Raw genomic sequence first — 27,361 nt, forward strand, 5'->3', positions numbered from 1 at the left:
ATCGAAAGTAAGTTTGATTATCGAAATATTATTCTTTAATAAAATAAAGAATATTATTTAATAAAAGAAGCGGAGTCATAAGCCCTCGAATGATTATTCAAAATAATATTTATTAAATAAATTAAACGGAGTCTTAAGTCCTCGAATGAATATTCAAAATAATATTCATTAATTAAAATAAAGTTATCGAATAAATCTTATTCAATTAATAGTTTTGAAAACTATATCTATATATTATAAATATATATATATACTCGGGAACATCGACTCCCGGTTGGGTCCCTTATACTAAGGGTATATGCAACTACTGCTTATCTCTAGCATAGGTATTATGCAACTTATAAGCATTGAATCAACAATTAGATATCAAGATTACGAAACAGACATGCATATATACCATATCAGCATGCTCCATTATATCGCAAAATTTGCTAATAACAATCACGCACTTATCACAAGATAATGCATATACATATATTTACATCACAACAACAATATAACGGGTAGAAAACTTGCTTGAGTGTTCCGGGGTAGACATAAGCTTAGAGTCGGTCCGGTAACCTATGAACAACAACATAAGCCGGAATTAAACCACGGTCGCTTAAGAAACTAGACTTTAACCATTTAGAGCCCTAATGTTCGCTTTCGCGCTTAACGATTCACTTAAGTCGCTCGAGTACCCTCGGCTCCACCATTTTTAATAAATTAACCATTAAGAGTTTTAAGGCGATTCTTTCGCGAGTACCTTACCAACTGCCTAATCCACTTAACATAATTGTTTCACACCCCAATTAGTCATTTAAAGTCCTTAACCAAGGTTTCAAAGTAAGGCATGGGGTAATGGTTCGGTTGCGAAGCGCCGTTACTTAAAACAGTCGTTTCTCCTAAACCGTACATCGGATTCAAACGAACCACATATCAAAACGAAGCTCGTAACATGAACTATCTAATAATGGTAATGGTCAGAACCTAACAGTGAGTTCATGGGTCCTGATGTTAAGAACAAAAACAGTCTAAAGTAAATCGAGCATTACGACGGCTATGTTTACGCGATTACCAAATTTTATCCTACTCCAAATCAATCCACAATCAACCACAATTCAACCATACAACCAAACTCCATCCATACATTACTAAAACAGCCCCAACACCTCAAGTTCTCCAATTTATATTATTCTCAAACATGAACTAAAACTATTTTTAAGTTCATTAACTAATAACCAAGATTTACAACTCCAAAAACATCACAAAACCAACTAATTTCAACATATTCAATCACCATGCTTCTCATGAACTATCCTACTCATAATAACCTCTTAATATTCAATAACAATGCTAGGTTAAGAGATTATACCTTCCTTGGTGAGTAAGAGTAACTAAGGAGCTTGGAATCACCCTTGAAAGTCCTTACCAAAGCTTAATCTAACCAAAAACACAAGATCAAACAATTTAAATTTCTTGAAAACACTATTCACTCTCTTCTTAAATGATTTATTGAAAGAGATTGTGAAGGAATTTGGAGCTTAAACTCCTAGGATAGCCATAACTAATCATAAGGAACCTTGGATAATTACCTTGCAATTTAACAATGGTTAGATCTTGGATTTTGAAATTTTCCTCTTTGGAAAACAAGAAAAGCCGAGAGCTTCTCTTGAATAATGAGAGTCAACTTTGTTTTTGTGGTTTTTGATTTGTTTGGCTTGGTTGATCCACTTTTGTTTTGATTTATTACCTTTTAACCATGGTGAATTTTGTGTGGTTTATAATCAACCAACCTTCCTTCCTTTTTGGTCATGCTTAGGTCATCATTCTTATGTCATCTTCCCATGCTTGTCCTCTTTTTAGTGGTTTGATGACATCATCCTCACTAACCCCTTTGATTAGCTCCCAATTACTTGGCTAATGACCGCTGATCTGTTATACGGTTCGCTTAACTTTCGTTTTCGTTTATCGTTTGAGGGATCATACCCGTGATCTTATTACTTGGGTTCCCTTAACCTTTCTCAATACATTATATTCCTTTTATGATCCTTTCTTATAATCCTTGAATTTAAATCATTTTTATCATGTTCCCTTATACTCAATTCTTTCGGTATCTAGTGGATTTTCGGGAAAAATCAAAGTGTTCGAATTTGGATTCTGACGATCTTTACATACACTTATATCCCATATCAAGTACTAATAAGATCTCAGAATAACAATAGAAGAACCCCTACATAGTGTGGCATGGAAAGTTTTCTTATTCAGCATAATCAGCAAAATACTATTCATAAGGGTTACAAAAATTCCAAAAATTGGGGTTATTACACAAACAATATCGGATAATCGAATTTAGTGCGGAATAAAAAAAATTGAAACAAAATTCAAGTTAAATAAAAATATTATTAAACTTGAAAGGTGTTACAACAACGGTATCGATTACAAGGGATTAATCTCAAAGAGATTATCACAAATTTAGAATAAATTTGACATGAACTTTTTCTATTTTTGCAATAAAAAGATTGAAATGCTAAACGCAATTTGAGATTAAGTTCTAGGGATTCTGATCCGCTAGATAGTTACACAAGAACAAGAGAATGATTTCTAGTTGTTTGGATTTAACTTTAAAACTAGAAATTGTGATCTTGATGTTTGCAGACGAAAGATGAAATATTTGCTGCTACTTTTCCTTTTGTTCTTGAAATGGTTGACTTGTGTTCTGTTTTTTTTGTGTCTTCTGCTGCTTCTGTCTTTTTAATTCAATCAACAAATCACTTGAACTGGGATGACAATCAGTTGAACTAGCAAGACAATCTGCTAAACCAGTAGAACTTTCGGTATGACAATCAGTTTAAGCTAGTATGACTTTCGGCAAGACTATCAAACTGAACTAGCAAGACTATCAAACTGAACTAGCAAGACTATCTCCTTCCAATAGAACTTTCAGTGAGACAATTGAAATGACCTGGCATGACAATCGGTATGACAATCTAGATTGTCATGCTAGTTCAATTTCAATTGTCTTGCTGAATTAAAACAGATTTTAATCTAATTATAATTCTGAAAATTCTTAATATTAATTCAGAATTAATTAATCAATTAATTCAATTAATCAATAAATTAATCTTTGCAGATATAATTTATTTTCTTAATTAAACTATATGACTTAATTAATTAATAGAGAATTAATACTAATCTTGAACAACAACCATTCTTCTGAAAATCTTCTGAAAATCACTGTCAATTATGAATCAATTCCACCACTTCAATGTTGACACTCGATGTACTGTCTGGTTCATGAGTGACTAACTTTCGTGACATTTCTTCATGTCTTGACTTTGACAATTTGATTTTCTTCAGATTAAATCCCTGTAATTCTCTGATATCCTGACGAGATCTCTGTCACTTGATTAAATCCACAATCTTGATTTGTATCACTGAGGCTTGATCAATATCTTGAACTTCTTCCAGTGAATTAATTCCTCAAGTCTGTAGATGAACCTTGTTTCTGAATCCTCTGACAGATGTTACTTTGTGAGATCTCTTAGACGGTAGATCCACTATTTACTTGTTACATTCTTATTTGAGTTGAGTTAAATCCTTGAATATACAAATAGGCTATGATATATGCCTTACACAAACCCAACTCTATTTTTACTGTTGTGTTGTGAAAGGATTGTTTTACTATCATCGCATAAATACCATGCTTGCCATGATACGTAGTTGTTGAATTTTCGCATAATATAGCGATGTTGTACGATATAGTATATATCGTGAAATGTTTATTCCGCTTTAAGCGTGACATATTATATAAGACCGAGAGTCGGTTAGGATTTAAAATAAAACCCGGGAATCATTCCGGAGATATTATAGGACGGTTATAAGTCCATAGTAGTACGGTTTAAAAGGGACTCATCGTCCACTTCCGAAACATTAAAACACCTCGAACTTTTATTAAAACGATTTTCCAACGATCATATTCCCTCAACTATATTTTATCTTTCGGATAATAAATATTATATACTTATTCCTTTATTATGGGAGTAGTATACTCCAACGTTGATTTATTTCAAACCTGATTAATCATTATAGATTATTAATTATGTAGACACAAACTAGTTGAGGAATATTATTTTAAATAAATCTTTTAGAGAGTAAACTCATTCGAGGTTTGATTATTATCGATTATCATTTAATTATTTATTAAAGGGTTTATTATTGATTTAAAAATCATAGATCCTGATTTAAAACATACTTTCTGATTTCGGAATATCATTCGAATAATTTCAGATCGTCGGTGAATATTATCCCGACTTATTAATATTTTGAATATAGTTTTAAGGAGAAACTTTTCCCCCTTATTGATTATCTGTTGACAACGGTCAACTCACATCCTTAGTACTTCCTCCGAAACATTTGGAAGTACATATATATATATATATACAATGAAGCTATCAGCAAGCAAAACGCTTGGAAGAACTTCGATGTGGTTCGAGTTCTCGAGATACGATAGGATTTCCTAAAGGACAAGAGAAGGGTAGGATCCAAGTACTTCGTATATTGGATAGACTACTGGTTCCGTAGGAGACGGTACAATATGTACCTATGGATCTACGAAGTGTGTACCTGAGAAGGATGGACACAGAAAAGGCCCGAATGCGGCCAGGGTGATAACCGATAATAAAAAGGAGATCGTCCTTCTACTAGTAGAAAAGGTTACTTAAATCGCAGTACGACTGATCATCGTATGCGGTGGCTCCAACGAATGTCCTAATTCTTCCAATTGGAATTGTGATGCAATACCGTAACCCAATCCTATGTGCTGGGATTACTATTAAGGTATTCGCAGGATATTAACATCCCTTAAAGAATTGTTTTCATAAGAAGGTGTGTATCACCAAGGAAAACTATTTTCGAATAAAACATAATTATCATATATGATGTTATCATACAGTCATTTCCATACTGTACATTATTATGTTGGGCATTATAGCTCACACTTGTTTTCTTAAATTGACACAACACAACAGTGAATCAAGATGCCTGCCATGAGAACCACAACCAAGAAACGGGTAGGAAATGGCCAGCTGTTCCGTAGATTGTTTGGTGTTGTACCACAGGTAGTCAGAATAAGCTGGATTAATTTTCAGTTGTTTATAGTTCGGCTTATTTATAAGTATGACTTATGTAAGGTAAGAAATAAGAAATGTATATTTGGCTGGCGGACTAGCCTTACCTAATGGTCACTCCCCGGTAAGATTAATTACATTTGGGTTGTAATAAATATCACTTGATGGTTAATAATTACTCTAGTTATGATGATTCATTTCCAAGACAATAACTTGTAAGTGTGATAAGTGTGGGGTCGTGAAGTGTGAGTATGTACATATTGTAGTGTGAGTTGTGTGAGTTTAGATGGCATGACTTCCGAGACTCCTGACCCCGGGTTTTGGGGCGCCACAAAAATGGTATTAGAGCCTTAGGTTATCAAATCTTGGAATCGATTGGACATAAAATACGTAGACATAAGAATAATAAAATAATCAATTAGAGCTCAAGTCGAGTTCGTCGTCGGGTTACATGGATAGTCTTGACCATTTTACCCTCAAGGGAATTCCAACTCTAAGTTAGTAACACCTTGCCTATTGTGTCAGGTACCAGTGGAGCCAAGGAGGGAGGTTGATCCTGTTGATGATGTCATGATTCCTGAGCGTGACCCTATTCCCGAGCCAGAGAGCCCACCCATTGATAATTCAGATGATGACCCTACTAAGGATGTCCTAGAGGAGGATCCTGAGCTTCCTGTCCCCATAGCTAATGGCGTAGTCTGGAGAGATGTAGAGATGTACCCTTACCAGGCTATTCACTCTCCTACACCACCCCCAGAGATCCAGAGCCCTATTACTATACTGATGATGATGAGGAGGAGGCGATACACACACAGTTCCACGAGGTTTATAACATATCCTCTAGTGACCCAGATTCACCTCTAGCACCACCGACGACCATGCATATAGCTGTACACGACTGGATAGTGGGTTAGCTTAACGCTGAGATCACTGCGGCATCTGCTCGCATTGCGGAGTTACGCCAGGCACTGACAGCTGAGAGAGCCACCCGACTAGGATACCCAGGAGATTTCAGAGCTGCTTCCCCAGCCATAGCCCGTAGAGAGATCGATGGGATCGAGCTCCGTACCAGGGTTCAGATGAGGATGACATCAGTGGGAGGATACATCCCGGTAGATGGTGCAGAGCTGATGATTGCAGGAGCGATGAGGAGGGTGCGTGACCTCACTCGCAGTGATAGTGACTGAGAGACTAGTGACTAGATATGGACCTTGAAGAAGGCTGGGTGACTTGTCACCAATTTTGGTAGGATAGCTAGTAGTAGATAGCGTTCCTAGCCCTTCAGGGTACACGACTTATGTATTTGTATTTCAGTATTCAGAACTAGTAGTGATAGATTGTAATCAGGCATGTATGAACTCGGCTAGTTGTTTTATCCCCAAGATATAAATGGGAGATCTTATTAATATATATCTAAGCAGTTATTAAGAAATGATGTCTATATTATTGCACTTTATAAAACTTGCTAGATAATAAATGACATGCTTACATATGAATAAAATAACCCAACTGTTATAATTACAATTATGTTGACCAATTTTTATTCTCAGAACAATGCCACCCCGTAGAAGAGGAACCAGGGCACAGCCCGCAGAATCTGTTAACCAACAATGAGGTGACCCTGTAGTAAATGTGGAAAGTGAAAAAGACCTAGACTATAATGAATATGATGAGGAAGAATATGTAGAAGAAGAGGCTGAGGATACCCATTAGGGAGGGAATCCCATGAACGAATTTATGGAACTGCTAAGAGCAAATCTGAACCAGCAGCCTATTCCACCACAGCCACATGCTGCCCAATAGACTGCAGCTACTACCTTTAGAGCCTTCAAATCTCTCAAATCCCTAGAGTTTCTAGGATCTGCCGGCCCCATTGAAGCACGGGCATGGCTCAAAGAAATAGAAAAATCTTTGGAGATACTAGGTGTTGAGGAACGACATAAGACCATTTTCGCTTCTTACATGCTGAAAGGAGAAGCTAACTACTGGTAGGAGTCCAAACGAAACCTAGAAACTGATGCTGTGATTCCATGGGATAGATTTACCCGACTGTTCTTAGACAAGTATTTCCCTAGGTTTATGGCAACCCAGATGGAGATTAGGTTTCTGGAGTTGAAACAGGATAAGATGACTGTGGCAGAATATGAGGCCAAATTCACTGAGTTGTCGAGATTTGTACTTGAGTTTGTGAATACCGAAAAAAAGAAAGCGCGAAGGTTTCAGCTTGGCCTGAAACAGTGGATACAGAACCGAGTAGCAGTGTTAGAACTAGAAGACTATGCCACCTTAGTACAGAAAGCCTCGATTGTTGAAGCTGGAAGTGAGCAGAGTGTGAAGGAGAAGGAAAATAGGAAGAGGAAGATAGGAAGCCAAGGAATAGGAACCGGGAACAGGAGCCTTCCGAGCAGGTTCGTCAGGGGAGCGGTGTCCCAACCTGCACGAGGCCCCGGATTCAGAAAGGCCCCGAGTGAGAGCGTTGGCCAGGGCGGCGGACAATCTAGGGCAACATTTCATAGCCAACCACGTGCCCCAATACCAGAGTGTCAAACCTGTAAGAAGAGACACCTTGGAGTGTGTACCCAGACAAGAGCCCTTCTGAGATGTTACCGGTGTGACCAAATTGGACACCTTACCAACAGCTGCACTTGGCCCAATGTAACGTGTTTCCAATGTGGAAAGGTAGGGCACATGAGGAAGGATTGCCTAACATTGAAGCACCCAGCCTTAGGGATGAGCAAACCTGCATCCAACCAACCCCCATCTGCTAGGACCTTCAACATGACTGTTCATGATGTTGTCCGAAACACTGACGTGATAGCAGGTACCCTTTTGTTAAATTTCGAACATGCAAATGTCCTATTTGATTCTGGAGCAACCAAGTCTTTTATATCTCAAGATTTTGCTAAAAAGTTAAAACTTAATGCCATACCCTTACGTGAGATCTTACGAGGGGAAATAACAAACAAAGAAATAATTCCTGTAAATCAAGTACACCCTAAGTGCAAGTTGAAATTAGAAGAGAAGATCTTCGAGGTCGACCTAATCCCATTCGCGTTAGGAGAATTTGATGTAATCTTAGGAATGGATTGGTTATGCAGTAACGGAGCGCAAATAGATTGTGAACGGAAGAAAGTAAAGATAAGTGTGCAGAATGAAAAAGAAGTAGTGTTTAAAGGTCAATGACAGAACCAGAAATTTCTAACCATGCTTTAGGCAAAAAGATTGTTAAGGAAAGGTAACGAAGCCTATTTGGCTTATGTGATAGATACCAAGTAGGAAGTCCCTAATATACAGGACATACCCATAGTAAATGAATTCGAGGATGTGTTTCCGGAAAACTTACCAGGATTACCACCTGACCGAGAAATAGAGTTCGCTATAGAGTTAGCACTAGGAACAACACCAATATCCAAGGCCCCATATAGGCTAGCCCCAGTTGAGATGAAAGAACTAGCTTCTCAACTGCAAGGGTTATTAGATAATGGAATGATAAGGCCCAGTGTGTCGCCATGGGGAGCGCCAGTATTGTTCGTAAAGAAAAAGGATGGCAACATGAGATTATGCATAGACTATCGAGAGCTGAATAAGCTGACTATTAAGAATAGGTACCCTCTTCCCAGAATTGATGACCTATTCGATCAACTCAAAGGAGCTGTACATTTTTCCAAAATAGATTTAAGAACAGGATATCACCAGTTGAAAATCAAACCGGAAGATTTATCGAAGACTGCTTTTTGCACTAGGTATGGACATTATGAGTTCTTAGTTATGTCGTTTGGGTTAACCAATGCACCCGCAACCTTTATGGATTTGATAAACAGAGTGTTCAAAAAGTACATGGATATATGTGTAATAGTTTTTATCGATGATATTCTGATCTACTCAAAGAAAGAGCAAGAACACGCAACACATTTGAGGATAGTCTTAGAAATTTTGAGGAATGAGAAATTGTATGCCAAGTTCTCAAAATGCGAGTTTTGGTTGAGAGAAGTTCAGTTTTTAGGACATGTGGTGAGTAGTAAAGGAGTTTTAGTTGACCCTGCCAAGATAGAGGCGGTATCCAATTGGGAAAGACCAACTACCCCAATGGAGGTTAGGAGTTTTGTGGGTTTAGCAGGATATTACCGAAGATTCGTGCAAAATTTTGCTAAGATAGTCGGTCCACTGACTAGACTTACCCGGAAGACAGAAAAGTTTGTATGGACAGAGAAATATGAGGAGAGTTTTCAAGAACTGAAAAGGAGGCTGGTATCAACCCCAGTGCTCGTTCTTCCCGATGGAAATGGAGAGTTTGTGATATACAGTGACGCATCGCTTAAAGGATTAGGATGTGTACTAATGCAGCACGACAAAGTTATAGCGTATGCCTCTCGGTAATTGAAGGAATATGAGAGCAGATACCCTACGCATGATCTAGAATTAGCAACCATAGTATTTGCCCTAAAAATTTGGAGACACTACCTATACGGTGAGAAATGCGAGATCTACACTGACCATAAGAGCCTCAAATATATTTTCACTCAAAAGGAACTGAACATGAGACAGAGGAGATGGTTAGAGTTGATAAAAGACTACGACTGTGAAATTTTGTATCACCCGAGTAAAGCCAATGTAGTGGCTGACGCCCTTAGTAGGAAGGAAAGACTCAAGATGATAATGACATCGGAGGAGTTGATTAAGGAATTTGAGAAGATGGAAATTGACGTGAGAATGACCGGTAGAGGAATGGAAGGGTTATTTGAGATTAAGCTAGTGCCAGAGCTGACTGAAAAGATACGAATATGTCAGGAAAAGAAGATGAATGAAGAAAGAGGAACCTTGACCGGTGAAGAAGTAAGATGCGAGAAGGACGAGAAAGGGATTATGAGGTATGCGTCCCGACTTTGGATTCCAAATGTGCAAGAATTAAAGGATGAGCTGCTACACGAAGGGCACACCTCTAGATATTCAATCCACCTAGGAAGTACGAAAATGTACCGCGACCTTAAAGAATACTATTGATGGCCTAACATGAAGAGAGAAGTAGCAGAGTGGGTCAGCAAGTGCTTGACATGCCAGAGACTGAAGGCTGAACATCAGCGACCTAGTAGACTATTACGACCCCTAGAAATTACGGAATGGAAATGGGAGCATATAGCCATGGATTTTGTGACAGGCTTACCAAGAACAAAGACCAATCACGATGCCATATGGGTTATCATAGATAAATTGACCAAGTCCGCACACTTCCTACCAATCAACGAAAGATACACCTTAGACAAGTTGGTAGATATTTACTTGAAGGAAATTGTAGTAAGACACGGTGTTCCTGTAGCCATAGTGTCAGATAGAGACCCAAGGTTTAATTCCCGATTTTAGAGAAGCTTCCAGGAATGCGTAGGCACCAGACTAAACATGAGTACCGCTTACCACCCCCAGACTGGTGGACAAAGCGAAAGGACTATTCAGACCCTAGAAGATATGCTACGAGTATGTGCCATTGATTTCAAAGGAAATTAGGATGACCACTTACCCCTGATCGAATTTGCTTACAACAATAGCTATCACGCTAGCATAGGAATGCCCCCGTATGAAGCTCTTTACGGAAGAAGATGTCGCTCTCCCCTGTGTTGGGATGAAGTTGGGATGAAGTTGGAGAACACGAGATATTAGGACCAGAGTTAGTCCAGCAGACCAGAGAAATGGTAGGACTCATCAGGAAAAGACTGGTAGCAGCCCAGGACAGACAAAAGAAGTACGCCGACCAGACCAAGAAAGATAGGGATTATGAAGTAGGAGATTCTGTGCTATTGAAGGTATCTCCGTGGAAAAGAGTGATGAGATTTGGAAATAAGGGGAAGCTGAGTCCCGGATTCATAAGACCCTATGAAATTTTGAGGAGAATAGGACCTCTAGCTTACGAGCTCGCCTTGCCTCCTAATTTGCAACAAGTACACAACGTGTTCCACGTGTCCATGTTAAGAAAGTACCATGCAGATGCACGACATGTAATAGAGTACGAGCAGGTAGATTTATAACCAGACCTGACCTACATCGAGTAGCCAGTAAGGATAATGGACCAGAAAGAACAAGTGCCGAGGAACAAAACTGTGAAGCTAGTTAGGATCTTATGGAGAAATCAAAATGTTGAGGAATCAACTTGGGAACTTGAAGACGCCATGAGGAATAGATATCCCCACTTATTTTCTAATTGATTCCGGGACGGAATCCTTGTTAGAGGGGAAGACTGTAATACCTCAATTTTTTGAGACCTTGTAAAACGTTTAATGAATAGTAACCCTGACAGACGGGAAAAACTTTTGATCCCACACTATATAGTGCATGAGAAAATGAGTTTCAGACTTGATATTACGACTATACGTACCAAATGAGTGTATGTAAACGCTATTAGTTTTCGAAGAAAACGAACTTTCCAAAATGACCGTATTTACGACTTATCGAGGATTACGAGAATCAAAATATAATTACGAGATTAAAATCCTACGAATTTATATTCAAGTAGGATAAATAAAAATATAAAGAATAAATACGAAAGGAATTACATCGCGAACCATTTACGAGTAAGTATTACGAAGAACGTTTAAGTAACCGAGCGAACGCGTAAACGATTAAATAAACGTAACGCACTAACTAAACCATGTTAAGGAAGTAACCATGGTTACTTCATCAAATAGTGAGCTAACCATAGGATGAACAAGCTAGCTAGCAAAATAGTGTGCTAAGGAAGGTAACCTTGTAGTTTAGCTTGTAAGCTAGCAAGCTACAAAGATTTGTCCCCAAGATTTTCTACAAAGAATGAACCTAGAATGCTATACCAGGAAGAATAAAATCAAGTGCAAGATATCACCTCACCTTCCTAGAAGCAACCTATCAAAGCATCCAAGAGAAGCAACCAAGAGGAGTATAAATACCCCCCTTGGAAGCTCCATTCGACCCTAATGCAAAAAGGGAAGAAATCAAATTCAAATCTCCAAGTTCTAGCTCTTGTAAAATCACCCAATTAATTCTCGACCCTCCTAGCAACTAAACTAAGGTAAGAAAATTCTTTCATCTCTTTTTATCAAGGTTTGATGGGTGGAATAAATTCAAGAAACTCACTAGTGAATAGTGTGAATAGTAACCTCTCTTTGGTTTCTTGATTTCAATGGTGATTTTAGGTTCTAAAAATCATACCAAGCACTTCCAAGCCTCCAGAATCCTCAAGAACACATCTCAAGCTTTCAAGAAAGGTAAAAATATTTGGCCCAACTTTATTTAAGGTTCATTTTTAAGATCCATTTAGTATGTGATAGTAAACCTAGTGTAATGGGTGTTATTGATGAAATCTTGATGATTAAGTTAAGTAGATTTAAGGTGGTTATTGTTGCCTCAAGAATATGATGTTCTTGAGAGGAGTTTATGTGTTGATGATGATATGATGATTGTTGGTGGTTGTGTTAATAGTTAGGGTGTAAACGAAACCCCGATCGTAAACGTAACTTCGTTAAAACCAACAAATCGTAACTTTAAGTTTCTGCAGAAAGTCCCGAAGTTTTAAACTGTATATTCTTGAAAAATAACCTTTGTTTAGGATAGAAAATTTTATAAGGATCTTTTAGGCGCTTGAATTGCTTGATTCCGATTTACGGATAAAAAGTTATGATCATTTTAGTAAAAGTGATTTACGCGACAAAAACTGCTACGAATTACGAACTTTGAAAATATCAAGGATAGACTTAAATATGTTCATAAATCATGAAATTTTTACAGAGAGTAACATATTGAGTTTTCTAACTGACATAAAAATTTCAAGTTAAAATAATGATATCTCAATTTTATAAAAATGTCGGAGCCGAGACCGCGCGAGTAAAAACCGTAAGAATCCATAAGCGGAGCCGACGACGATAATAAGAATGAACCTAAGATACTTAGGAAAATGAAGTGACCATAATGTGAATATGACTTAAAGGAATGATAAGGGTAGTGTAAGTTGAGAGGGTGTATAATAAGTAGCGCATGAGTGCGAGTTGCCATAAATTAGAACGGAACCTAACGAAATGAAATGTGTTTATGGTTATAGATCTCCGAGCGGAACCTAGAGCATCCTCCACCTCGAGATACCCATGCAAGTTTACGAACCCAACTCCATTTTTACTGTTGTATTGTGAAAGGATTGTATTACTATCATCGCATAAATACCATATTTTCCATGATACGTAGTTGTTGAATTTTCGCATAATATAGCGATGTTGTACGATATAGTATATATAGTGAAATGTTTATTCCGGTTTAAGCGTGACATATTATATAAGACCGAGAGTCGGTCGGGATTTAAAATAAAACCGGGAAATCATTCCAGAGATATTATAGGACAGTTATAAGTCCATAGTAGTACGGTTTAAAAGGGACTCGTCGTCCACTTACGAAATATTAAAATACCTCGAACTTTTATTAAAACGATTTCCCAACGATCATATTCCCTTAACTATATTTTATCGTTCGGATAATAAATATTATATACTTATTTCTTTATTATGGGAGTAGTATACTCCAACGTTGATTTATTTCAAACCCGATTAATCATTATAGATTATTAATTATGTAGACACAAACTAGTTGAGGAATATTATTTTAAATAAATCTTTTAGAGAGAAAACTCATTCGAGGTTTGATTATTATCGATTATCATTTAATTATTCATTAAAGGGTTTATTATTGATTTAAAAATCATAGATCCTGATTTAAAACATACTTTCTGATTTCGGAATATCATTCGAAAAATTTCAGATCGTCGATGAATATTATCCCGACTTATTAATATTTTGAATATAGTTTCAAGGAGAAACTTTTCCCCTTATTGATTATCAGTTGACAACGGTCAACTCACATCCTTAGTACTTCCTCCGAAACTTTCGGAAGTACATATATATATATACAGTAAAGCTATCAACAAGCAAAACTCTTGGAGGAACTTCGATGTGGTTCGAGTTCTCGAGATATGATAGGATTTCCTAAAGGACAAGGGAGGGGTAGGATCCAAGTACTACGTGTATTGGATATACTACTGGTTCCGTAGGAGATGGTACAATATGTACCTATGGATCTGCGAAGTGTGTACCTGAGAGGGATGGACACAGAAAAGGCCCGAATGCGGCCAGGGTGATAACCGATAATAGAACGGAAATCATCCTTCTACTAGTAGAAAATGTTAATTTTATCACAGTACGACTGATCATCGTATGCGGTGGCTCCAACGAATGTCCTAATTCTTCCAATTGGAATTGTGATGCAATACCGTAACCCAAGCCTAGGTGCTGAGATTACTATTAAGGTATTCGCAGGATATTAACATCCCTTAAAGAATTGTTTTCATAAGAAGGTGTGTATCACCAAGGAAAACTATTTTCGAATAAAACATAATTATCATATATGATGTTATCATACAGTCATTTCCATACTGTACATTATTATGCTGGGCATTATAGCTCACACTTGTTTTCTTAAATTGACACAACACAACAGTGAATCAAGATGCCTGCCATGAGAACCACAGCCAAGAAACGGGTAGGAAATGGCCAACTGTTCCGTAGATTGTTTGGTGTTGTACCACAGGTAGTCAGAATAAGCTGAATTAGTTTTCAGTTGTTTATAGTTCGGCTTATTTATAAGTATGACTTATGTAAGGTAAGAAATAAGAAACGTATATTTGGTCGGCGGACTAGCCTTACCTAAAGGTCACTCTCCGGTAAGATTAATTACTTTTGGGTTGTAATAAATATCACTTGATGGTTAACAATTACTATAGTGTGGGGTTCGTTTCCAAGATAATAACCTGTAAGTATGTGTATGATAAGTGTGGGGTCGTGAAGTGTGAGTATTTACATATTGTAGTGTGAGTTGTGTGAGTTTTGATGGCGTGGCTTCCGAGACTCCTGACCCCGGGTTTTGGGGTGCCACATGCATTAAAGGCTCAAGAGAAGCCAAGGAAACGATATGTAAGAAAGAGTCATTCAAGAGGAAAGACCATGGTTGCAAAGTCTGATACTGAGTCATCAAATACTGATGATAACTCAAATACTAATATCTCCACAGACTCTAAAAGTGATCACTGTGATGATGAAAACATCTTGAAAATGGTTGCCTTGATGGTGAAAAGCTTCAGGAAGATAGCTTATAAGACTTCAATAAATGAAAGAGATTTTCCAGGAGAGGCTTCAGTTCTTCAAACTCTGATAAGAAGAATTACATAAAGTATGAGAAGAAGTTGTCCAAGTAAGAAAAAAATGACAATTCCAAGATCAAGTGTTACAATTGTGATGGAATTGGGCACTATGCAGCTGATCGTAGGAAGCCAAGAGCTGAAAGGAAGCAGGCCTTGATCACAAAGAAGAAAGACTGGGATGATACTTCAGAATCTGATAAGGGTGTCAACTATGCTCTTATGACAAATGTTGATAGTAAATCTGAGACTCCTGAGACTAAGGTACCTCAAAAAACTCTTTCTTTTGATACGGATGATATCTGTCAATTAAGACTATTTCTGAAAATCTTGCATGTTAGTTATAAGGATCAAACTCTTGAAAATGCTAGGATCAGAATTAAAAATTCTGACTTAAAGAAAAGAAATCAATATCTATAAGCTGAGTTGATTTACATGTTAGAAATTCAGAAAGAAAGAGATGATGTTGTTTATGTTAAAGATAAATATTAGAAAAGCATGCTTATTTTGAGAAAGAATTAATAAGACTTTGGACTAATTCAGAAAAAAATCAGGATTTGATTGAAAGTGGCTGTTGGGGGTCATGATTAGGTTATGCAGACAAACCTAGTACTGGGAGTTAAAAGGAAATTAAATCTGAGAATCTTAAACCAGTAAGCACTGATAAACAAATCAAAAAGAACAAGTCTAATCTAACACCCGTTAAATCGACTTAAATGATGATGGACTCAAAAGAGTAAATGAGAAGGGTTCAACATCAAGACATAAATCAAACTTAAAAACTGATAGTTGTGAACATGTTAAGGCTAATCAATGTTAGTATAATGACCTGGAAGCAGCTTAAGAAAAAATTGAAAGATATTACAATGAAAAAGAAGGAAAAACAACCTAGGAAGAATAGGAATAGAAAATTAGGTGTTAACAAGGAAAACAAATAAAAACCAATTCCCAATGCACCTAGAAAGGCTTTTTTAAATTGTGGTAGTACTAACCATCTTGTTGTTCTTGCAGGAAGAATAAAGGAATAAATAATGTTCCTCATAAATCAGAGTTTAGGAACTGGACAGTTAGATATAGACCATAGCAACCTTGTTTTCATTGTGGTAATACTTGGCATTCTATTTACACATATAAAGAGTATCATAGTTTGTATTATGATTATTATAAACTGAAACCCTCTTTAAATATAACAAAATTTATTTATGCATGTGTATCTCCTGATATTAAGAATTTTAACATAATCTCTAATATGAAGACTTCTCCTGCAAATGTTAATAAACTTAATAAGGCCAAATGATCCAAGCAAGTCTCAGTCCTTAAAAATTCTAACTAATGGCTTATCTGATTGCATGGTAGTTTGAAAAAGTACTCTACTCTTGGACAATGGATGCTCATGACATATGACTGCAAATAAATCCCTGCTATCAGAGTTTAAGGAGAAGGGTGGCCTAAGTGTTTCTTATGGAAACATAGGGAAAACTATGGAATATAGTAAAATCAAACTTGGGAATGTTATCATTGAAAATGTAGCTCTACTTGTAGGACTCAAGTATAATTTGATGAGTGTGAGTCAAATCTGTGACAGAGGTTACCATGTGGACTTTTGTGATATCATTATGAAATTGTCAGCAACTCAAGTGGAAATGTCGAAATGATTGGTTACAGACATGGTAACTTATATGAAGCCAGGGTTTCCACAAACAATGATGGATTTGCAATCTGTCTGCTAAGTGGAGCAACTACGGAAGACAGCTGGAATTGACATTGAAGACTTTCTCACTTGAACTTCAATAACATCAATGAACTTCTGAAGAAATATCTACTAAGAGGATTTTCCAATACAATTTTTACTCTTAATGGTTTATGTGACTCATGCCAAAAGACCAAGCTAAGGAAATCATCATTCAAGAGTAAGACTAAATCCTCAATTTTTGAACTATTTCACTTATTACATAATGATCTTTTTGGTCTAGTAAATGTGATGTCTATAACCAAGAAGAGATATACACTTGTCATTATTGATAAGTACACTGGGTACACTTGGGTATATTTTCTGCATACAAAAAAAGAGAATCAATCAATTCTTCTTGAATATGTGAGGCAACTGTAAAAAAAGATCAAAACAAACTATGAAGATCATCAAAAATGATAATGGAACTGGATTCAAGAATAATACTATAGAAGAATTTTTTAAATACAAGGGAATCAAATTGGAATTTTATGCCCATATTTTCCATGGAAAAATGGAGTTGTTGAAAGAAAGAACATGACTCTCATAGAAGCTGCATGGACCATGCTTGTGAAAGTAAAATTGTCAACCTACTTTTGGGATGAGGATATGCAAACTGCATGCTTCCCACAGAATGCAACTCTGATAAACAAGCATCGTAACATACCATTTGAGATAGTAAAGGGAAAGAAGACAAATTTAAAGTACTTTCATATTTTTAGCTGCAAATATTTTGTTCACAAAACTCATCCTGAACAACTTACAAAATTTGATCTAAAAGCTGATGGGGGCATTTTTGTTGGATATCTACTGTCAACAAAAGTTTTCAGAGTTTATAATATGAGAATAAGAATGGTCATGGAATCTATTCATGTATCTTTTGATGACGAAAAGATAACTGGATTAGAAGATGCCAATGATCGTGAACAACTGAGATTTAAGAATGAAATACCATATGATGATCAACTAAATCTTGATTGATGAACCATTTTTTAATGGTAATACTTCAAATACTAAAACACTTATTGAGGGGGAGCAACGTGATCAAAATTAAGAGTCAAGTTCAAGTGATACAAATGAGGAAACATCAGGAGATACTTTATTAGACAATAATTTCTCAAATACTGATGGAACAAATCCTAGCAATTCTGGAAGCATTGATTCAAGGGGAGCTTCAGAATATAATGATGGTACACATCAATATCAAAATAGAGACTTCATAAATCATGAGGGAGGATCTACTTCAAGGAGTCAACTTTTTTCTGCAAGAAAATGGATAAGTTACACACTCCTAACTTAATCATTGGAAATTGTGATAGTATTGTAAAGAAAAGAAAGGCCACTCAAAATGAATGTCTTTATCACTCTTTTCTATCTCAGGATGAACCAAATCAAGTGGATGAAGCTCTTCAAGATGTTGAATGGGTCACAGCAATGAAAGATGAGCTTAATCAATTTGAAAGGAACACAGTCTGGACTCTAATGCCAAGGCCAAAGAACCGATCACTGGTAACACAAAATGGGTGTTCAGAAACAAAACTAATAGTGTGGTCATAATTATAATAAATAAAGAAAGGCAAGTTGCAAAGGGTTTTTCTCAACAATAAGGCATTACTTATGATGAGATTTTTGCTCCTGCTGTAAGACTTGAGGCTATACGAATCTTTTTGGCCTATGTTGCTTATATGAAGTTTAAATTGTTCGAAATGGATGTAAAGAGTACATTTTTTAATGGTGAACTTGAAGAGGAAGTATATGTTAAATAGTCTCATGGGTTCATTGATATAAAATATATAAATTATCTCTACAAATTAGATAAGGCACTCTATGGACTAAAGCAAGCTCCAAGAGCCTGGTATGAAACACTTGCACAATTTTTACTAGAGAGTGGTTTCAAAAGAGTTACCATTGGTAAAACTTTATTTTATAAAAATAATGGTAATGACTTGCTATTAGTTGAAATATATATTGATGGTATTATTTTTGCCTCTACTAATGATAAACTTTGTAAGAGGTTTTCCAAGCTTATGTAGTCAAGACATAAGATGAGTATGATGGGAGAATTGAGCTAAAATCTAGATTTACAAGTTAAGCAGACTAAAGAAGGAATCTTCATCAATCAAGATAAATACACCAAAGATTTATTAAAGAGATTTGGAATGCATGATAGCTCAACTGCTACAACTTTCATGGCAACTATAACCAAGTTAGATTTAAATATTGTTGTATCAGTAGATATAACTAACTATAGAGTTATGATTGGATCATTCCTATATTTGAATGCTAGTAGACTTGATATCATGTATGCTACCTATCCGTGTGCAAGGTTCCAAGCTACTCCAAGGAAACCACATCTTATAGTTGTAAAAATAATTTTCAAGTATCTCAAAGGAACCATGAATCATGATTTGTGGTATCCTAGAGAATCAGACTTTAAACTAATTGGATACTCAGATGTTGATTTTACAGGATGCAAAATAGACAGGAAAAGCACAAGTGGAAGCTTCCAATTTCTTGGAGGTAGGCTGGTTTCTTGGTTTAGCAAGAAACATAAGTCAATTTCCACTTCAACTGCAGGAGCTGAGTACATTACTACATGAAGCTGTTGTGCACATATTTTATGGATGAAGAATCAGTTACTGGATTATGGGTTAGAATATTCTAAAATTCATATATATTGTAATAATCAAAGTGTTATTTCAATGACATGAAATATAGTTCAATATTCTACGACAAAGCACATTAGTATAAGGTATTACTTCATTAAAGAACATGTCATGGAGGGTATAGTGGAGTTGCACTTTGCGCCTACAGATCAGCACCGAGCATATATATTCACCAAACCACTTTGTGAAGCTACTTTTACAAGACTGGTGAATGAGTTGGGATTGATTTCAAGATTTTTCTCAAATACTAATGAATAAGTTATTATCTACTACAGGCATATGAAATCGGAATTTGGAATTTGTTACTAGAATCGGTATTGATTAAACTCTGATAATTTTTAGGATTTTACATGTGTATGTGTTAAATACTAATACCATGTATTCATGCTACTTGCTAAAATGATATTTAATTAGAGTGTTAAATTCTAATAATTTAATCTTTATACTGCTTTGCATCAATAAACTCTGATAGTTGAACAAATACTGATATCAGTCAAACGTAAGTTGCTTGACAAACTCTGATGATTTTGAATTTATTCAAAATTTTCCAAGTTAGTATTTTATTTGAATACGTAGTTTGAGGATAAATTAGTAATTATTTGTAATAATTACAGTTGTGTGTGTAGTGGCATCTAAAAAGGAAAAACGGTTCAGTGATTATAAACATTACCTTGTGTTACCGTGTACGCAATTACTGCTTTCCTTTTTATCTGTTCCACTATTATTTGTTGTGCCACACGATATGTGCCACATGTCCCACAAATTGGAACTATTTGTCAGTAAAAGAGTATGGAGTTATAAAGAATCAATTCTTGATTTTATTCTCTCACTTTATCTTTCCTAAACTCTATCTACTCTCTTTTACTTTTTTTCTCTTTATACTAAACTCTAAAACTCTAATCAATTTTTGAGATTTTTGACAAGCAGTTGCAATGACTTCTCCAATATCAACTAAAATTTTTTCTACAATGAAGCAAGATTATTCCAAACAACTATGCTTCTATTCTTGATAACACTAGCATAAATCCTGATTATCACATCTTTCAGGATTTATTAGCTGTAAGTGAGGTGGGATATGCACTTGCTCATCCTATAATGATTTCTGGTAATAATATTCTTGCTTTTTCGAAAATAAGGGTTTTTGGTGATGGTGCTCGAAATGGTAGAACTTCAAGTATAGTGTTTGAGTTCAATGGAGAATCCAAGGCAGTCCCACCTCAAACTTTCAGGGAAGGTCTCCGCATTCCTTCTTATACTTCTTACTAAATTCCAATTGCTAATAGATATATGAGATGATTTTTGACCCATATTGGGTATGACAACGAGATGGAGAACTTGGGTCAATTGAAAAGCGAAAAGAATGAAATTTCTTTTTTGATTACATTAATGGGGAATTCAACAACAAAAGCACTAACTTTGATGCCCTGCCTATGATGTCACAACAAATTGGGTACTCTCTACTTCATTCTTCTCATTATAATTTTGGTAGAGTAATTTTGTGCTTAATAGAAGATAGGTTAAAAGCTGATCCAAACATTGTCTATTATGCTAGATTTTTCAGCTTATTTTAACTATTGTTGTCCCAATTTTACTATTAATAATCAGATCATATCAATGTTTAAGTAAACAAAAGAGTCTTTTCTTATATGGTCTCCAAGGATAAAGAGAAGAATAATGTTTCTGCTCTTAAAATACCATTTTTCATCTTGGAGCTTACTAATGGAAAGGATTCCTGAGGTGTATGCACGATAAAATGTGCAAAGTGCCAAGCTACAGGAAATCACTAATAGGAACCCTCATGTAGTCGACCTTGGCACAACAACCCAACCACAACTACAAACACAATTTACCTCAGGTGTCTCCCAACCAACACTTATTGTAAAATAATAGAAACTGGAAAAGTCTGATGCTTCTCAGGAATCAAGATTTAGGGTCCCTCATAAAAAGCCCATAAATGTTGATGATGGACAGGGTGGGAGTAAAGTAACAACTTCTCAATATCCTACACAACTTTCAGAATATAAAAAGAGAAGGCTAATTGCTCATGAGTTAAAATCAGATGATAAGGACAATGTTCCCTTACCATCCAAATTTTAGAAATTGAAGTCTGATTCTACTCAAAAACCAGTTGTTTTATCAACTGCACAAGACACATCAACTACTGATGATATAAACACTGATGTTTCCATCATTGGAAAAAAAGGAGAAAACTGATCAAGACTTACTTTGTTGAGAAAGCCTTGAAGATTAAACAATAAATTGCTGATGAAGGTGCCTAATCAGGGTTTACTGTTGTAGCCACTTAATCAAGCTTAAGGAGTTATATGGATGGTAAAGTTGTTGCTACATCAACTTATGTTTCTGACTCACTAGTAAAGTCTGGTAAAAAGTTGAGGGAAATTTTTGCCACTTCTGAGCAAGTGCAAAGGATAATGGCTGATATTCAGGAAACGCAGGCTCAGGAAACTGAAGCTGAGAGAGATGTTAAGTGGCATTTATGTCCACTTAAGATGCTCTATAAAGGCTTGGATTGGTGTTCGGTACTCAAGTTATTTGTGTTTGTGATATATTTTGTAGTGTTTTTGCATTTCAGGCATATAACAGGGATCAAGGTGATTTAGCATTGCTTTAATGCTAAAATGGTGTTAGGAAGGAGTCATGAAGATTGGTCGTGCAAAGTCGTCAAGAACCAGCTAAATAAAATAAGCAAAAGAATTTTTTACAAAATGTCAGCGCGCCCGCGCTATGCTAGCGCGCCCGCGCTGTGCTAGCGCGCGCCCGCGCCAGAGAAGCAAAATGACAGCGCACCCGTGCTGGTGAAGTGCGCGGCCGTGCCAGGTCAAGATCTTAGAATCCTATTTCTACTACAATTTTGATATGCTGGACTTCTGGATTAATTGGGCTGCTATATAAAGACAACAAAAAGATGTTTTTCATAACAAAGCTTAAGGAGAAGACAACAAGAAGACCTATAGCACAATTCAACCAAGTCGAAGAAGATCTAGTTTATTCTTTTGATTCTTTGTTCTAAGTTGTAATCTTGGATGCTCGTTTCTTGTTTTGTTGAACCTAATACTCTTTTTTAACGTACTTTGATTATTATTCATATTTATAAAGACTTAGTTTATTATACCATGCTTTCATCGGAACCCACGGTAATGATGAGTTCGGTTATGGGCTAATCGTTATCGTGGGGTTCTAGCGGATTTTCTTATGAATTTCAGTAGTTAATATATTTTAATACCTTAGTGTGTGGTGATTGTATGATATCCTAGTTTTGGTTTTGCTTATTCGTCTTATGAGCGTCGTGAACTTATAAGATAGTGTGTTAATCTCTAATGAAGCGACAGTGAATTTAGAGGTTTAGAACTTTCCATGCTAGCATAGGTTCATGTATTTGTTATGCATGATTCATAGGTAATTTTAACCATCTTACTTGCCCTATGTAATCACAATAGATAACTTGCATATTAAACCGTTATGTTGTTAAATTCTATAAATAAATAGGGTCTCAATATAATTAGTGTCTATTCAGCTTCTATCTCTTTTGTGGATGTCTGGTAGTAGGGTATTCGTACAACGAAAGTTGGCGTTTACTAGTTTCGTGTTATCTGATTAGTGTCATTACCATTACATGCTAAGGTTAAGAACAAAAAGGCTATTGAATGAAGTAGTAATGAAGTTAGAATCCCATGTTTGTGTTATATAAGAAAATCAACCTTTTTAATCTCTTAGTTAATTGCATGATAGTTAATAATCTTAGTGATAACAAAACCAATTTGTTATTCATCTTAGCATTGAATAATAACCATACCATTGTTGCATAAGTACATTAATTAAAATTAACCTAAAAGAGTCTCTGTGGGAACAAACTAGAAATAATTCTATATTACTTGCGATCGCGTATACTTGCGTGAATATTAGCGCGTGTTTTTGCCCTAACAAGTTTTTGGCGCCGCTGCCGGTGACTCGTGGTTATTTTAAGTTTATGTGCTTGACATCAGTGTTCGTTAAAGTTCATTGCCTATGATATATTACTTGTTTGTTTGTTGCTTTTTCAGGTACTCTAGAGTGCGTGTATGCTAACGCGTTCTCAACTTCGAAAAAGAACACTGGAAATAGCAGAAGAGGAAGTTGTAGAAGAGGTCTTAGTTGAGAAAGTTGAAGAAGAAGCTCTTGTTATAATGGGTAAACCAGAAGTGAATATAAAGGCTTTGATGGACTATTCTCAGCCAAAGATTAATGATATTCAGTCTAGCATTGTCCGACTAGTCATCGCGGATAACACTTTTGAAATCAAAGATAGCACAATTCAGATGGTGCAGAACTCAGTTCAGTTTGGGGGTTCTTTGACTGAAGACCCCAATATGCATATTAGGGATTTCATCGAGATCTACAACACTTTCAAATTCAACAATGTGTTTGAAGATGCTATTAAGTTGAGGCTTTTCCCATTCTCCCTGAGGGATAAAGCTAAGTGTTGGTTGCATTCTCTACCATCAGGCTCTATCACCAAATGAAAAGATCTTGCTCAAAATTTTCTTACTAAGTTCTTGCCTATGACGAAGAAAGCTACAATCAGGAATGCTCTTACTCAATTAGCGCAGCAGTCTGGAGAGTCTTTGTGTGAGGCTTGGGAGCGATATAAGGAGATGCTTCAAAAATGTCCTCATTATGGGATACCTGACTGGATGATCATTAACCATTTCTACCATGGGTTGGGTGCAACTTCTAGACCCATGCTTGATGTAGCATCAGGTGGAGCCTTATGGGCTAAAAGCTATGATGAAGCTTATGAGTTGATTGAACTGATGGCTACTAATGAATACCAAAATCCAACTCAGAGATTACCTCAGGGAAAGGTAGAAGGAATTCTGGAGGTGGATGCAGCTACTACTATAGCTGCTCAGCTTAAGGATTTGACGATGAAGGTGGATTCTTTGGCTAATTATGAAGTGAATCAAATCACTAGTGTTTGTGAGCTTTGTGCTGGTGTGCATGAGATGGAGCAGTGTGCTATTTCTAATGAATCAGCTCAGTTCGTGAGCAACTTTCAGAGGTCGCGACAGCCAGTCCCAGCCACCTATCATCCCAACAACCGTAATCATCCTAACTTCAGCTGGAGCAATACTCAGAATGCGGTGCAACAGCCTTATCGGCAGTATACTGCAAAGCAATACAACCCCCTTAGATTTCAGCAACTGCAATATGCACCAAGATAACAACTCCAGTTGCAACAAGCTAATAAAAAATCTGAATTGGAGGAGTTGAGGCTCATGTGCAAGATCCAAGTGGTTTCTATTAAGACCTTGGAGAATCAAATTGGGAAAATTGCCAATGCCTTGCTGAATCGATAACCTGGTACACTCCCTAGTGACACTGAAGTTCCAGGAAAGAAGAAAGCAAAAGAGCAGGTTAAGGCAATTACATTGAGGTCTGGGAATGTTGCAAATTCCGAAAAATCACAAGTTTCGGAAGATGAAGCTGTGGCTGAGGAAGAAGTGCAGAAGGAAGCAGAAGTGGAACCAAGGAAGATTACTGTAGAACACACTCCTCCTGAGGGCAATACAGGGGAGAAATAGATCTATGCTCCACCTCCTTTTCATAAGAGGCTGCAGAAGAAAAAGCTGGATAAGTAGTTTGAGAAGCTTTTGGAGGTGTTGAAGAAAATTCATATCAACATACCTTTTGCTGAAGCTCTTGAACAGATGCCTAGATATGCGAAGTTCATGCAAGGTATTCTCTCTCAGAAAGTGAAGCTTGATGAAATAGAGACAGTTGCTCTCACAGAAGAATGCAGTGATGTGCTGCAACAGAAGTTGCCTCCAAAACTTAAAGATCATGGAAGCTTCACTATTCATTGTACCATTGGAAAAGTGTCATTTGAAAAATGCTTATGTGACTTGTGAGCTAGCATCAATCTGATGCTCTTGTCTATCTTCAAGAAGTTGGACTTACCTGATCCAAAGCCTACTTATATGACTTTGCAGTTGGCCGATCGTTCTATTACTTATCCATGAGGCATTGTGGATGATGTCTTGGTCAAGGTGGATAAACTCATCTTTCCTGCTGATTTTGTAATTCTTGATTTTGAGGAGGATAAGAAGATTCCCATAATCTTGGGAAGACCATTCTTGGCTACTGGCCGGAACTTGATTGATGTGCAGAAGGGTGAGCTTACTATGCGAGTACTGGATCAGGATGTGACGTTCAATGTTTTTAATGCCATGAAATTCCCTACTGATAATGAGGAGTTCTTAAAAGTGGAGTTGGTCGATTCTGTGGTTACTTCAGAACTTAATCAAATGCTAAGGTCTGATGCCTTAGAGAAGGCCTTGTTGGGGAATTCAGATAGTGAAGATGATGAAGGTGATGAACAGTTACAGTATTTGAATGCTTCTCCTTGGAAGCGAAGGTTGGATATGCCTTTTGAATCTCTTGGATTGGAGGAGCTAAACAAATCTCCAAAGGACCTCAAGCCATCTATTGAGAAAGCTCCTACACTTTAGCTTAAACCATTTCCTGAACACTTAAGGTATGCTTTTTTAGGTGATGCATCTACTTTTCCTGTTATTATTGCATCTGACCTTTCAGGTAGTGATGAGGAAAAACTTTTGAGAATTCTGAGAGAGTTCAAATCGGCAATTGGATGGACTATAACAGATATTAAGGGAATCAGCCCTTTTTATTGCATGAATAAAATACTGCTAGAGGAAGGTAGCAAGCCTACTGTTGAGCAACAGAGAAGGCTTAATCCGATCATGAAAGAAGTTGTGAAGAAAGAAATTCTCAAGTGGCTGGATGCAAGGATCATCTATCCCATTTCTGACAGTTCTTGGGTGAGTCCAGTTCAGTGTGTGCCGAAGAAAGGAGGCATCACCGTGGTAGCTAATGGAAAGAATGAGCTCATTCCTACTCGAACACATATAGTATAAACCTAATATGTGATTATATAGTGCACAATTACACAATCAATAAAGAATCATATTCTATTACAATAAGGAAACCTAATACATATCCATGTATGATTGCTTTTGTAAGTAAAGTCATCTACCTCCTTGAATTTTGCAATCCCTTTCATTTTTTGATATCTACTAATGTAACTAAATTCTGATCATCAAATGTTGATCATCAAATACTAATAGAAAAGTATTGATGACATCATCTTCAGTAAATCCTGATATCAAATACTGATAATAAACTCTGATAGTTTATATAATGATATCATCAATTTCTTCTAACTATCTCTCCCAACTTGTGCATTATGTAATTATGTACAAGTTCTAATTGATGATGTCAAAAACTATCTAAATGCAGAATTCAAGTAAATATAGACATTCTTAAAATCAGTGATTATCAGACTTTATCTTCAATTCTGAACTCTAACACAGTCTTCAGCTTTTTCAAGAAACTTCTTCAATAAATTTTCTTCCATAACATCCTAGTACTATTGCATACTCTGTTTGATATCTTTTAGCTCATCTGTTTATTCATCATTTTGGTAGATGGCTGCCCTGAGGTCATGTAGATTTCAATTTTCAGGTGATAGATCATCCAGTTCCAGAAATCCAATCTTCCTTCCATCAGGATTAAATAAGTTAAGACTTCCCTTCCTAGACTCATTTCTACCTTGGCTCCTCCAATAGGCATATCAACAGCA

General features: G+C 36.5%; 1 non-coding gene across 1 annotated transcript; it reads right to left on the minus strand.

The window, feature by feature from the left end:
- Nucleotides 1-24,275: 24,275 nt before the first annotated feature.
- Nucleotides 24,276-24,382, minus strand: LOC141676107 (small nucleolar RNA R71). The gene has a single exon (XR_012556714.1). It is a non-coding gene; the product is annotated as a small nucleolar RNA R71 (small nucleolar RNA).
- Nucleotides 24,383-27,361: the final 2,979 nt, after the last annotated feature.

This window comes from Apium graveolens, chromosome 7 (genome assembly GCF_009905375.1).
Source record: "Apium graveolens cultivar Ventura chromosome 7, ASM990537v1, whole genome shotgun sequence".
Classification (NCBI taxonomy): Eukaryota; Viridiplantae; Streptophyta; class Magnoliopsida; order Apiales; family Apiaceae; genus Apium; species Apium graveolens.